The sequence below is a fragment of the Pan paniscus genome, chromosome 4 (genome assembly GCF_029289425.2).
Source record: "Pan paniscus chromosome 4, NHGRI_mPanPan1-v2.0_pri, whole genome shotgun sequence".
Lineage (NCBI taxonomy): Eukaryota > Metazoa > Chordata > Mammalia > Primates > Hominidae > Pan > Pan paniscus.
The window spans coordinates 63161092-63176017 of record NC_073253.2 but is presented as its reverse complement, the minus strand read 5'-3'; the positions used below and the strand labels follow the sequence as shown (position 1 = coordinate 63176017).

General features: G+C 38.2%; 1 protein-coding gene across 7 annotated transcripts in view; it reads left to right on the top strand.

Moving 5' to 3' along the window:
* Positions 1-14926, top strand: part of PARP8 (poly(ADP-ribose) polymerase family member 8) — a 188165-nt gene that overhangs the window by 98774 nt on the left and 74465 nt on the right. The window lies entirely within an intron of this gene.

Sequence of the window (14926 nt, the reverse complement as noted above, 5' to 3'; positions counted from 1 at the left end):
TATTTTTTGACACATGTGGTTTAAGATTACATTGATTGCATTAAAAATTATTTTGGAGAGTTAGTTTGAAGACATATCAATCTTAAGTAGTGTCATAATTAATTCCTAGAATAGATTTGGCCAGCTGGGCCCATGCTGTTATCATAAATCATGGCCACATGCTTGTGAAGGATAAAAGTAAATGATGCCTACCCACTGGTATCCAAATTACATTGTCATCTGGTCCCTAAAAAAAAAAAAAAAGTGTAACTTTGCACAGTACTTGTTTGAATGATCATGCATTTTATTCTGTAGTTACCTAATATATTATTTGGTGATAAATTTACACATCATTTGTATTGCTTTCAATAATTCAGAAGACCCCACCATCCTTACTTTTCTTTTTTCTCCTTAATGTAAGAAAAAGCTTTTTCTGCCGCCATAATAGTTTCCAGGAGTCAGCTCTGGTTATTTCAGATTTCCATTCTTTGCCTACACTGTAGTCTTGAAGTCTCCATGGAATTCCAGACCCCTTTCGTAGCCTGACCTCAGTCTGGCCCCTTTATGCTCCCAGACTACCCAGATATGTCATATTCCCTCTTCACGTTGGGCATTTGCATAAGCAGTTCTTTGATCAAGGAATGCGGCTCTTCAAATCCCACTGCTGTCTGTATTTAAGCCCCATTCCATGGGTCAGCTTCTCTCTGAGCCTTCTTGGAATCTCCAGTGCAGATAAGTTACTCTGTTCTCTGGACTTCCATCACATTTGGCTCTTACCTTGTTTATTATTCGTCTCATGTCTTTTAATTATTTGGCTTACGTCTCCCCCTGTAGACTGAATTCAGTGAATGGTTGGGCAGTGCTTTTTCTTGTTCGTTTTGTTTTGGTTTGGTTTTTAATTCTTCATGTATTCTGGTACCATCATGGGACATGCATGAAATATAGGCTGCCGGCTTCCTGATTATTTTCAGTGGCACCATCTGAAAAAAGACATTCACATTATCTGGTTGTAACTTCTTCAATGGACATATGCATATTTTGAGAGGGCAAACAAGTAATTTCAATTGGGAAGTACGGCACAGCTGTAATTTATAATTGCCAAACATTTTATTTTAACTGCAGAAATAGAAACTCCCATCTGCAGCCTAAGATAAACTGGGATTGTGTACCCAGACTGTCTCTGTTCTATTCATGAAGGTATATTAGGCTACAATTGAGTGAAAGTGTTGGGATTATATTTGGAAAAGCAAGTCTTCTCTTTGCAGACTTCAAAGTTTTAGCAAATTAGTGCAATAATTTTACATTGATCTCTGTTATGGCTCCAGATTAGGTAATATGCATATTTATAAGTGTTATAGAATGCATATATGAAGAAGGCAATTGGGACTATCAATACATAGTCCAAAACAATGGCTGTGTTTTTTTCTTTTTTTTTTTTTTTTAACAGTAATTGAACTTTGCTTGAAAGCTTAAAACTTTAATTTTAAGCACAATAATCTACATCTCTATATACACCAAAATATGTCTATGGGATATAACAATCATAATACAACATAGACTTCAACTTCTTTTTTTTTGAAATATATATTTTGGTTGCTGGGCGCGGTGGCTCATGCCTGTAATCCTAGCACTTTGGGAGGCCAAGGCGGGCAGATCCCCTGAGGTTGGGAGTTCGAGACCAGCCTGCCCAACATGGAGAAACCCCATCTCTACTAACAATACAAAATCAGCCGGGCATGGTGACAGGTGCCGGTAAACCCAGCTACTCGAGAAGGCTGAGGCAGAAGAATCGCTTGAACTCAGGGGGCGGAGGTTGCAGTGAGCCAAGATCGTGGCATTGCACTCCAGCCTGGGCAACAAGAGCGAAACTCCGTCTCAAAAAAAAAAAAATAAATAAAAAAAGAAAGAAATATTTTTGTTTAGTGGACAACTTTAGCACATGTTTATTTCTTTTATAGTTAAATATTTTTCTAAAACATCTTTCCATGCTGTCTAGGCCCCAGTCATATTGCCATGTATAGATGAAGCTCTTTTTTTGTTTCTTCACCAAGCATTTGTTAAGTACCTATGATGGTCTGTATCAGTATTTTCTATTATTAATTAAGTTAGTGATAATTGTTAGCTGCTGAAATTAGATTAAAAAATGTTTGGAAATTCAGTCAAATGAAGTATCTAAAGTCATATCAGTGTTTTGAATTTTTTCCCCTTAACCCTTTTCACTTGTAATAGTTTTGATCCAGTTTAAATCTTAATGAATGTAAGCCATGTTCCTGCCTGCTCTAGATTTTCTCTAGCTGTAGAGGATATTTCCAAAATAAATATCTTCTTAGAGTCTTCATGGTACAAAGGTGAATCACAGCAGGACTAGTTTGATTTACTTAAATGGGAATGAATTTACTGTCTAGTTTCAAATACTTAGGCTTGGATTCAAGGGAAAAGAGGTGGGTAGTTAGGCAGAAGGTCTTGAAATCATCTTCCTTGCAAAGTTCTAAGTCTGTTGAAAACAGACTGTTCTAATTAGCTGTTCTTTTACCTAATTGGGGCTTACAAGAACTTAATGAAGTTTGAAGAGCAAAAGTAACTCAATATGCACAACAGGCTATTAGGAGTAATTTTTTTTTTTTTAAAGCAACATCTAATGAGAAAGGCAGCTAACCACATCTAAGTTCTCTGTAAGAGATGGAAGTAACTGAGATTGCCTAGGCAAAATCCTGAGATTATTGAGGCAAAATCCTCTTAAAGAAGGCTGAAAGAAGGTGTAGAAAAAGTGAGTGATGATAGATATATTACTTAAGTAGATAATGACAATTCTACCTCACCATTCTATCCAAAAGCCTACTACTGGCTGTTGAATCATACATGTAAACATTGATGATAATTCTGATTTATAGTCTTTTGTATAGGAAGTGAGTTAGGTCTTGGGGCAACATGAACTTTGCGATCAGTCTGAATAAGTCTCATCTTGAATCATTCAACAAAACACATTTTATGTTTTTCATTGTAAATGTACCTCCCTATATATTTATGAAAATAAAATTGATCAGTGTCATTGGAAAATAAATTGAAATTAGTATTTTTAGAAAGGGAATTACATATCAGAAAATTCATATTTGTTTAGGAAAGAAATGATTCTGATAGTTTCTTTGTGAAATTTAAAACTTCCATTTAATATAAAATATTCTTTACCTTATGATCATGCCATCTTTCATTTAGAAAATTTAAGTCATATGAGTAATAGTCTAACCTTTTTATTGTGACTAATGCTTAATGTAGGCTGGAAGCTTCTAAAATTGTGACTGTTCTATTGTGACTGTTCTATTGTGAATAGTCAACTGTTGTGACTATTTCGATCACTTTTTGTGCACAGACAATTGTAATTGGGCCTTTTGAGGGTAACGTTTGGGAAACGAGCATTCTGAGAATTTGGGGTGGCTTAAGGAACGTATATCACGTTACTCATACCCACCAAACATATATCTCCTTTAAAAAACAAAAATGGTAAATGAAAGGAAAGAAAAAAAATGCATACCTCAGAATGCACTGCTTTACATTCTCTGGATTTCTGAATTCTCATTTGCAGTGGCCAGTAGGACTGCTTACATATCTTCTGGTTCTCCTGTTCTGGTCTTATGGTAGGATTGTATTTCCTTTCACTCTTTAGTGTTAGGCATGGATATATCACTAATTTTGGCCAGTCATATGTGAGCTAAGTGCTAGTGTGTTAGTTCCCATGTCCCCTCAGCTCTGCTTCCTTGGGCCCCTTAGTGACGACAGTGAGCTGCCCCTCCCTAACCCCCAATTCTATATTAACAATAAGGTAGGAGTGAGATATAAATCTTTTTTCGTTTTGAGCCACTGAGATTTTAAGAATGCTTATTACCACAACATACCTCAGCCTACATAGATGTATATCATTCATCAAAAAAAGATCTTGGATTGAATATTTTGTAATCTCCTTTCTAGCGTATTGAGTCTTCATCCTCTGCCTCCAAGCCAAAGAATAAAAACAGTCTGACTCTGAAAATCAGGGAAGTGATGACAGGAAGCACAGAGGGGAAAGAAAGGAGGAGCATTTTCCCAAACCACGGGGACATAATCTAGATGTAAGCTTCAGGTGCTCAGATCCTAGACGCTAACCACTACTCCCAACGCAAGGGCTTTCTCCTAGCAAAACTGAAGATTTTTAAGCTGACTGCAGAGTTGTAGCAGTTGTTTATACTGTACCTCTTATGCACAGTTTTACATGAGCTTCCTTTCTTATCTGGATCTAATTTTTAAATTTTTCTCAGCCCTGTTGTTCTTTAGAGAAATTTATAGCTACCTTGGATACAGTCTTGCAAATGCTTTAATCTGCCAGAATTTCTTCCTGACTACTGAGTTTGCATATTTCTTGGCCCATTCACAAACATCTCTCCCACGCTGGGCAAAAACCACACATTGAGTAGGCATGCAGAGATAGACATGCAAGCTGTTGAGTTTCAGATGACATGGGAAGGTGTATGTATCTTCACAAAATATCTGTCTTCTCAAAATATAACCATCCAGTTGTTGAAAGAAGAAATAAACAAGTAGCAATAGAGGCTTACTTCCTAGGAACATGTGGTAGAGTTGCATGCATGCACGTATGTGTATATACATATATGTGTGTGTGTGTGTGTGTGTGTGTGTGTGTGTGTTCCCTGACAGTTAATAAGACAAGGCTAGATATCTGAAATATATTTTCATAACCAACACAATGACTGCTGATTTTGATCAGGTTTCATTATAAAACATCATAACAGTGTAATGAATAAGCTGAAGTTTTATAGACAAAGAAGGACCAACATAGATGCTCCAACATTTAATATATTGTAAGTGTGTATGTGAGTGTCTCACGAGTGAGGATATTGTCTTGAGTAGTTCCATTAAAAATAGGAGAACAAATTGCTAAGAATTCTAACACAGTGGCTCAAAGTCCATATTCATTGAAAAAAAAAACTTTATACATATATGCTTAAATGAACTAAGTCACATTTAAATATCCAAAATCAAATTACCAGATTTCAAGAAATGTAGATTAAAAGAGTAGCTCACCCTGAATTTAATATGTCACTACATGTCGGGAAAGAACATTTGTGGAGGCATTCTTTTCAGACCAGAATGAAGCAATTTCGTTAGATCATTTCTGTATTGTTTCCCTCATATTAAAAAAATTCAAATTCATCAATTTGATGTGATCTTTTCACAGTGAATAAATATAGGCAGCACATGAAATTATTTTGAGTTATTATATACCGAATACTGCATTCAGGACACAATCAGATATCTAGCTTCACAATTCAAGTTGTAGTCATATTTCAAGCATTCAACTTGATTCTGCATTTGCTATTCATGAGATCCTGGGCCACTGAAAGTTATTCAGATATAGAAGCAATCCTGATGACTGGGTCGCTGCATCTGGACAAACTGTAATCACGCTTTGTAATCTCTCAGTGGGAAATATGAAATTACTGGCATTATATAAAAAGGGCATCACAACGGAAATGGGTTTGCATATACACAGCGTCATTTGTGAATTCTTTGAAATCTGGCATACAAAGAAAAAAGTATAGCTATTTATAGATCTACACCTGCAGAATCCAGTTAATTGCAAACCTTTAGGGCCTCTGCCTCCTTAAAATTCTTTATTCATGTTCTGCTATGTTGAAGAAGAGGAACACTTGCAACCCTTCATTTCCTTTTTTTGGAGTGTTAGAAATTGGGAAGATACTTTTAACCAAAATGTCATTTAAGACATCATATACAAAATACTTAGAAATTCACATGTAAGAGGTTTTAAAAGCATATATGCACATTCTGATTATTCCTTTATGGTAAATTCTGTTGAAGTAATCTGAAAAACTATTTATGGAGAAAACAGTTGTAGATAAGGGTCGTACTGATTTTTTTTTTAATCTTCCTGCCTGTAAACATACCAGCGTTTTGCCAATGTAAATAAGTTCAAAAGAAAAAAAAAGTTGTTTCCCTCCCATAAAATTGGCAAAGATGGGAGAAAAAAAATGTCTGATGATGATGAGAATGTAGGAAAAGGTCATTGTGATAACCTGGCTGGTGTAATTATAAGTTGTTGTAACCATTTAAAAAGTAATTAAACAACATACATCAAGAATCCCAAATATGGTTATAATGTTTATTTAACCCAGTAATTCAAGAAGTGATTCTATGAGAAGACAGATGCACATAGATTTTTTTAATCCAGTTGCTGTTTACCAATATTTATAGTGTAAACAAAAAAGGAATTGTATTGTATTTATATATATTATAAAATTATGCATTATATTATATAAAATATAATGCAATATGGGAAAAACAGCTGATGATAGAAGAAGTGAAAGAACAGAACCACAATCTTTATATATTACACTGTATAAATCTTGTATACATGGAAGAGACTGGAATGAGATAAGCAAAAAGAATCATCTCCATAATGTGATAAGACAGATTATTTTTGTGCATTTTAAAATTTCCCACATTTTATATAATGAGCCTGTATTACCTTTTTAATCAGAAAAAGTAGGCCTATGTTTTTAGAAAATACATAACGTTTTTCATAAAATAAGTTTTACACACAATTTAGAGTTGATATTATAAGTACTGTTTTTACTCTTGATTTTCCTGTTTCTATTTTCTTAAAAATATCATTTTAGCTTCCATGCTTTTCTGGTAATCTGCTTATCAGTATATTTGCAACATTTCCCCCAGGATATGAATATTTTTGTATCGACTCCTTCACTAATGGGTAATTTTTTCTCCTATCAACATGCTATAGTTTACTTAACTATTTCCTTATTATTCTATATCTATTTTCTCAATTTCTGTTCTTACCCACATGGCTGTAGGTAAGACTTTGAATATATTTGTTATTATTTTCTTAGGATTAACTTCGGTGAGCAAAGTGTGGTTGTAGACAGGGCCCCTTCACACTCCTGAAACTTTACTTGGACATCATTCATCATCTTTCCTCATCATTCAGTTTAGTGGCTCTTTCTTTTTACATGCCTCACGATTTTATTGATTAAATATTTGCCAGTGTTCAGGGTCATTCAAATTATGACCATTGGGCTGTGAGGTTTGTTTTGAACAGATCTGTGAACTATAAATGGTTTTGCTTTTTAAAAGGGTTGGAGAAAGAAAGAAAGAGAGAAAGAGAGAGAGAGAGCAAGAGAGAAGAAAAGAAGGAAAGAAGGAAAAAAGAAAGAGAAAGAAAAAGAAAGGAAGGAAGGAAGAAAGGAGGGAGGGAGTAAGGAAGGGAGAAAGAGGAAAGAAAGAAAAGAAAGAAATAACGAAAGAAAGCAAGCAAAGAAAGGAGAGAGAAAGAAAACGAAAGAAGGAAAGGAAGAGAAAGAAAAGAAAAGATGGATGCGGCAGAGACTGTATGTAGCCTGAAAATCCTAAAATATTTACTCTCTTTACCTTCACAGAAAATGTTTGCGGTACCCTGAACTAGAGGCAGAGATCAAAGTGTTCATTTGCTTGGCCCTTATTCTTGTCATATTTTCTGTATACTTTCATATCGAAATTTGCACATAATCTTATCCTTTAAGATTAATGTTTATCATGTAGTACAGACATTATAGATGCTTTGACGGTTTTTAAAAATTAATTCCTATGCAAATATTTATTCATTTATTTATGTAACCTATAAAAATATTACCATGAATAAAAAGTGCAATTTCCTTAAAAATGGAAATGTGCTCTCTCTCTCTCTCTCTATATATATACACACACACATATATATATACATATATATTATATATATATATTCATTTATTTATTTTTTGAGATAGAGTTTTGCTCTTGTTGCCCAAGCTGGAGTGCAATGGCACGATCTTGGCTCACTGCAACCTCCACCTCCTGGGTTCAAGCAGTTCTCCTTCGTCAGCCTCCCGAGTAGCTGAGACTACAGGCATTTGCCACCACGCCTGGCTAATTTTGTATTTTCAGTAGAGATGGGGTTTCACCATGTTGGTCAGGCTGGTCTCAAACTCCTGACCTCAAGTGATCCACCCACCTCGACCTCCCAAAGTGCTGGGATTACAGGTGTGAGCCACTGCGCCCAACCAATGTTTTAATATATTTTTAAGGAGAGGACAGAGAAAGCACACAGGCTATCTTATATTTGGATATGCTGACATTATTTTGGTCATAGATATCAAAAAGCAAACAAATCTCCCACATTCCTTTTCTTATTAAATTACATAAAACCATTTAATCAGTACAAATTTCTTCTCTGAACCCTATAAAAGGGATTATATTCTATTACTTGAATAGTCGATAGATAGAAATTTTTATTTAGTGCCAGATACTGTGCTTTACACAATTTTTAAAATTTTATTTTTAATTGACACATAATAATTGTGCAGATTTGTGGTTTACAGTGTGATGTTTCAATACATATATACATTGTGTAATGGTCAAATGATGGTGTTTAGCATATCCATCACCACAAACATTGATCTTTTTTGTGGTGAGAACATCAAGAATCCTTTCTTCTGGTTAATTTGAAATATATATCATACTAGTGTTTACCATAGTCATTCTACTGTGCTATAACTTATTTCTCCTACTGAACTGTGATTTTGTACCCATTGACCAGTTTCTCCTCCTCATCATCTTTCCCTTTATGCTTCCCAACCTCTGGTAATCTACTCTGTACTACAATGAGATCAGCTTTTTTTAGATTCTGCAAATGACTTACATCACGCAGTGTTTGTCTTTCTTTTCCTGGCTTACTTTACTTAAGACTGTGTCCTCCAGGTTTATCCATGTTGCTGCAAATGACAGGATTTCCTTCATTTTTTATGGCAGAGCAGTATTTTATTGTGTGTATGTACCACATTTCATTATCCATTCATCTGTTAATGGACACTTAGGTTAATTCTGCATCTTGGCTGTTGTGAATAGTGTTGCAATATACATGGGGGCACAGATATCTCTTGGACAGACTGATTTCATTTCCTTTGGTTAAATGTCCAATCATGGAACTGCTGGGCCACATGGTGGTTCTATTTTTAATTTTTTGAGGAACCTTCATACATTTTCCATAATGGCTATACCAATTTACATTCCCACCAGCAGTGCAAAAGGATTCCCTTTTCTCCACATCCACATCAGCATTTGTTATTTTTTAATCTTTTTGCTAACAGCCATTCTAATTGGAGTGAAGTGATATCTCACTGTGGTTTTGATTTGCATTGCCCTGATGATTAGTGATGTTGAACATTTTTTCATGTACCTGTTGGCCATTTGTATGTCTTTTGAGAAATGCACATTTGGGTCTTTTGCCTTTTATTTTTATGTTTATTTTTATGTTTATTTTTATTTTTGAGACAGAGTCTTACTCTGTCACCCAGGCTGGAGTGCAGTAGTGCCATCTTGGCTCACTGCAACCTCTGCCGACTGGGTTCAAGCGATTCTCATGCCTCAGCCTCCTGAGTAGCTGGGGCTACAGGCGTGTGCCACCACACCTGGCTAATTTTTTTGAATTTTTATTAGAGACAGGGTTTCGCCATGTTGGCTGGGCTGGTCTCGAACTCCTGACCCAGTAGATCTGCCCAGCTTGGCCTCCCAAAATGCTGGGATTACAGGCATGAGCCACCACACCTGGACTTTTGCCCCTTTTAAAATCAGATTATTTGTTTGTTTGTTTGTTTGTCTTTGTTCTTGAACTGTTTGAGTTCCTTATATATTCTTGATATAAACCCCTTGTGAGATGCATGGCTTGCAGTTATATTTTCACCCATTCTGTAGGTTGTCTCTTCACTATGTTGATTGTTTCCTTTTTAGTTTGATGTAATCCCATTTGTCCATTTTTGCTTTTGTTATTAGTGCTTTTGAATTCTTATTCAAGAAATCCATGGCCAGACAAATGCCATGAAGCATTTTCCCTATGTTTTCTTCCAGTAATTTTATATTTTTGGGTCTTACATTTAAATCTTTAATCCACTTTAAGTTGATTTTTGTATATGAAGATAGGGATCTAGTTTCATTTTTTTGCATGTGCATGGACAGTTTTCCCAGCACCATTTATTGAAGAGACTGCCCTTTCCTCAAGGTGTGTTCTTGGAGCCTTTGTTGAAAATCAGTTGGTTGTAAGTGTATGGATGTATTTCTGTGTTCTCTGTTCTGTTTCGTTGGTCTACATGTCTATTTTTATGCTGGTCCCATGCTGTTTTGGTTACTATAGCTTTGTAAGGTAGTGTGATGTCTCCAGCTTTGTTCTTTTTGCTCAGTGCCTTGGCTATTTGGGGTCTTTTGTGCTTTCATGTGAATTTTAGAATTTTTTTTCTATTCCTGTAAAGGATGTCATTGATATTTTGACAGGGATTGCATTGAATCTGTAGGTTGCTTTGGCTGGAGTATGGATGTTTTAATAATATTCTTCCATCCATAAACAAGCAATTATCTTTTCATTTTTTGTGTCCTGATGAACTTATTTCATTATTATTATTTTTTTTTTAGTATTTATTGATCATTCTTGGGTGTTTCTTGGAGAGGGGGATGTGGCAGCGTCATAGGATAATAATGGAGAGAAGGTCAGCAGATAAACACGTGGACAAAGGTCTCTGGTTTTCCTAGGCAGAGGTCCCTGCGGCCTTCCGCAGTGTTTGTGTCCCTGGGTACTTGAGATTAGGGAGTGGTGATGACTCTTAACGAGCATGCTGTCTTCAAGCATCTATTTAACAAAGCACATCTTGCACCGCCCTTAATGCATTTAACCCTGAGTTGACACAGCACACGTTTCAGAGAGCAGGGGGTTGGGGGTAAGGTTATAGATTAACAGCATCCCAAGGCAGAAGAATTTTTCTTAGTACAGAACAAAATGGAGTCTCCTATGTCTACTTCTTTCTACACAGACACAGTAACAATCTGATCTCTCTTTCTTTTCCCCACATTTCCTCCTTTTCTTTTCAACAAAACCACCATTGTCATCATGGCCCATTCTCGATGGTCGCTGTCTCTTCGGAGCTGTTGGGTACACCTGCAGAAAGGCTGTCACTTCACACTTGGAAGATTGCACAGCGGCCAGGCAGAGGCGCTCCTCACTTCCCAGACAAGGTGGCCGGGCAGAGGCGCTCCTCACTTCCCAGATGGGGCAGCCGGGCAGAGGCGCTCCTCACTTCCCAGACGGGGCGGCCGGGCAGAGGCGCTCCTCATTTCCCAGACAATGGGCGGCCAGGCAGAGGCGCTCCTCACCTCCCAGACAGGGTGGCCGGGCAGAGGCGCTCCTCACCTCCCAGACGGGGCGGCCGGGCAGAGGCGCTCCTCACTTCCCGGGCAGAGGCGCTCCTCACTTCCCAGACAGGGCGGCCGGGCAGAGGCGCTCCTTACTTCCCAGATGGGGTGGCGGGGCAGAGGCGCTCATTTCTGGGGCAGAGGTGCTCCTCACTTCCCAGACAGGGCGGCCGGGTAGAGGCGCTCCTTACTTCCCAGATGGGGCGGCGGGGCAGAGGCGCTCCTCACTTCCCAGACGATGGGCGGCCGGCCAGAGGCGCTCCTCACTTCCCAGATGGGGCAGCCAGGCAGAGGCGCTCCTCACCTCCCAGATGGGGCTGCCAGGCAGAGGCGCTCCTCACTTCCCAGCCGGGGCGGCCAGGCAGAGGCGCTCCTCACCTCCCAGATGAAGGGCAGCCAGGCAGAGGCACTCCTCACAACCCAGACGATGGGCGGCCAGGCAGAGACGCTCCTCACTTCCCAGATGGGGCGGCCGGGCAGAGGCGCTCCTCATTTCTGGGGCAGAGGCGCTCCTCACTTCCCAGACGGGGCGGCCGGGCAGAGACGCTCCTCACATCCCAGACAATGGGCGGCCGGGCAGAGGTGCTCCCCACTTCCCAGATGGGGCGGCTGGGCAGAGGCGCTCCCCACTTCCCAGACGGGGCAGCCGGCCAGAGGCGCTCTTCACATCCCAGATGATGGGCGGCCAGGCAGAGACGCTCCTGACTTCCTAGACGGGGTGGCAGCTGGGCAGAGGCGCTCCTCACTTCCCAGATGGGGCGGCCTGGCAGAGGGGCTCCTCACATCCCAGATGATGGGCGGCCAGGCAGAGACACTCCTCACTTCCTAGACGGGGTGGCAGCCGGGCAGAGGCTGTAATCTTAGCACTTTGGGAGGCCAAGCAGGCGGCTGGGAGGTGGAGGTTGTAGTGAGCCGAGATCACGCCACTGCACTCCAGCCTGGGCAACATTGAGCATTGAGTGAGTGAGACTCCATCTGCAATCCCAGCACTTCGGGAGGCCGAGGTGGGCAGATCACTCGAGGTCAGGAGCTGGAGACCAGCCCGGCCAACATGGTGAAACCCCGTCTCCACCAAAAATACAAAAACCAGTCAAGTGTGGCGGTGTGTGCCTGCGATCCCAGGCACTCGGCAGGCTGAGGCAGGAGAATCACGGGAGCCCGAGGCAGGGAGGTTGCAGTGAGCCGAGATCAAGGCAGTACAGTCCAACCTCGGCAACAGAGGGAAACCGTGGAAAGAGAGAGAAGAGAGAATAGAGGGACAATTTTTTATTTTTTATTGTATAAATCTTTCACCTCCTCGGTTTAATTTATTCCTATGTATTTTATTTTTCATAGCTGTTGTAAATAGGATTTGTTTTTTCATTTATTTTTCAGATAGTTCATTATTGGTGTACAGAAACTACTGATTTTTGTGTGTGTTGATTTTGTATCCTGCAATTTTACTAAATTTGTTTATTAGTTTTACAGTTTTTTTGGTGGAGCCTTTAGAGTTTTTTACATATATGATCATGTCATCCACAAACAGGAACAATTTGACGTCCTCTTTTTTAATTGGATATCCTTTATTTCTTTCTCTTGCCTGATTGCTCTGGCTAGGACATCCAGTACTGGGTTGAATAAGAGTGGTGAAGGTGGGCATCCTTGTCTTGTTCCCATATTTTAGAGGAAAAGCATTGAGTTTTTTCTTATTCAATGTGATGTCAGCTGTAGGTTTGTAAATTTGGCCTCTATTGTGTTATGTTCCTTCTATAGCTAATTTGTTGAGAGTTTTCATCATGAAGTGATGTTGAATTTTATCAAATGCTTTTTGTCTGTTGAAAAGATCATAACATTTTCTTCATGATTCTGTTAATGTGATGTATCACGTTTATTGATTTGCATATGTTGAGTCATCTTGCACTCTCTAGGATGAATCCTACTTGCTCATGGTGTATGATTTTTTTAACGTGCTATTGAATTAAGTTTGCTAGTATTTTGTTGAGGATATTTGCATCTGGTTCATCAGGAATATTGGCTTGTAGTTTTCTTTTTGTTGTTTCCTTGTCTGGTTTTGGTATCAGGGTAGTGCTGGCTTCATAAAACAAGTTTGGAAGAATTCCTTCCTCTTCAGATTTTTAGAATAGTTTGAAAATAGTTTGCAAAGCACAGATGTTATGATGCTTTGATGGTCTTTAAAAAGGAATACCTATGCAAATCATTTTTATCCCTTTCTTTATGTAACATTTAAAGATATTACCATGAAAGAATAAGAGTATAATTTCATAAAAGTTGAAAATGTGCTCAATGTTTTAATGTATTTTTAAAGGAGAGAATGGAGAAAGCACAGAGGCTACTTTATATTCTAATATGCTTTGGTTTTTGGTCATTTATATTAGAAAGAAAAAGATCCCCTAGATTCCTTTATTCATTAAATCACATAAAATTTTTCAATCATTAAAAGTTTCTTCTCTGAACTCTATAAAAGTGCCACAATTATGTATTATAATTCTATTACTTGAATACATAATAGACATAAATTTTTAGTGAGTACTTAACTATATGCCAGATACCATACTTGACACAGTTTTAGAGTTGGACATATATTCAATTCCTGACTTCCCCACTAACTTATTTTTCATTTGGCAACTTTTTTCACATCTTTAAATCTTAGTTTTCTCATCTGCAAAATGAATGTTGTAATATTATCCACCTCACAAGGCTGTGATGAGGACCTAATGAGATCATCCATTAATGCTTGACCTGGTTTCCAACACAAAGTGCTAGTTTCTTGAATATTAACTAAAATACATGTATTCAAGTCTCAGCTCTGCTATAGAGTGATGATTGATAAGTTACTTTGTACTCTGGGCCTCAATTTATGCATCTGTAAAGCGGAGATGGCAGTAGTACCTTAGGTGTTTTGTGAGTACTGTATTAAATTATCACATGTATGTAAGATCTTTAGAACAATTTCTGGCACATCAGTGCTGAGTAAATATTGGTCATTAACTTTTATCATTTCAGTTATTTCTGTGGTTTTTATCTCTCACTATGCATAGCCTTTGTAACTTCAGAATTTTATAAGAATATCAAAAATACAGATGTGTTATATATGGAGAATATTCAAACTTGTTTTTATATTCTTTCATTTGCTTAAGAAGTATGTTGGTTCGTGGCAGTACCTGTGCTGTACAAAAGTTGGTCCTCATAATTCCTTCCTGTAGAATATACTACAGTTCCTTTTTTTTTTTTAATATCAGACTTTTAGAGCTGCCCATCAAAACACTGACATTTAAGTGGCAGAACACTTGGATTGGTTTCTGAACCACTGATGCCTAACTAGAAGGAAAAATTATGGGTGCATTATTGTGTGTCTTCCCTATACTCCTTCCTCATGTCATCAACTCCTTTCTTGTCTTCAGAAGCAGCTCCTTATCCTCAGAGAATGCTGTGAAAACAAAGCAGTCATATGGGAAGACTGACTAATTTGCCACAGAAAACGGAATATTTAAAACTATGAACCAAGCAACTCTTGATTTTATATATGCATGTGCGTGTACAAGACAATAGAAAGATATCAATGTGGTATAAACAGAAAAATGACAGTTCAACTAGATTATTAGTTATTTCATATCCACAGTTAGATGTGAGCTATTTGTCAAAATCAAGGATGAGAATTAGTGATTTAAAATTT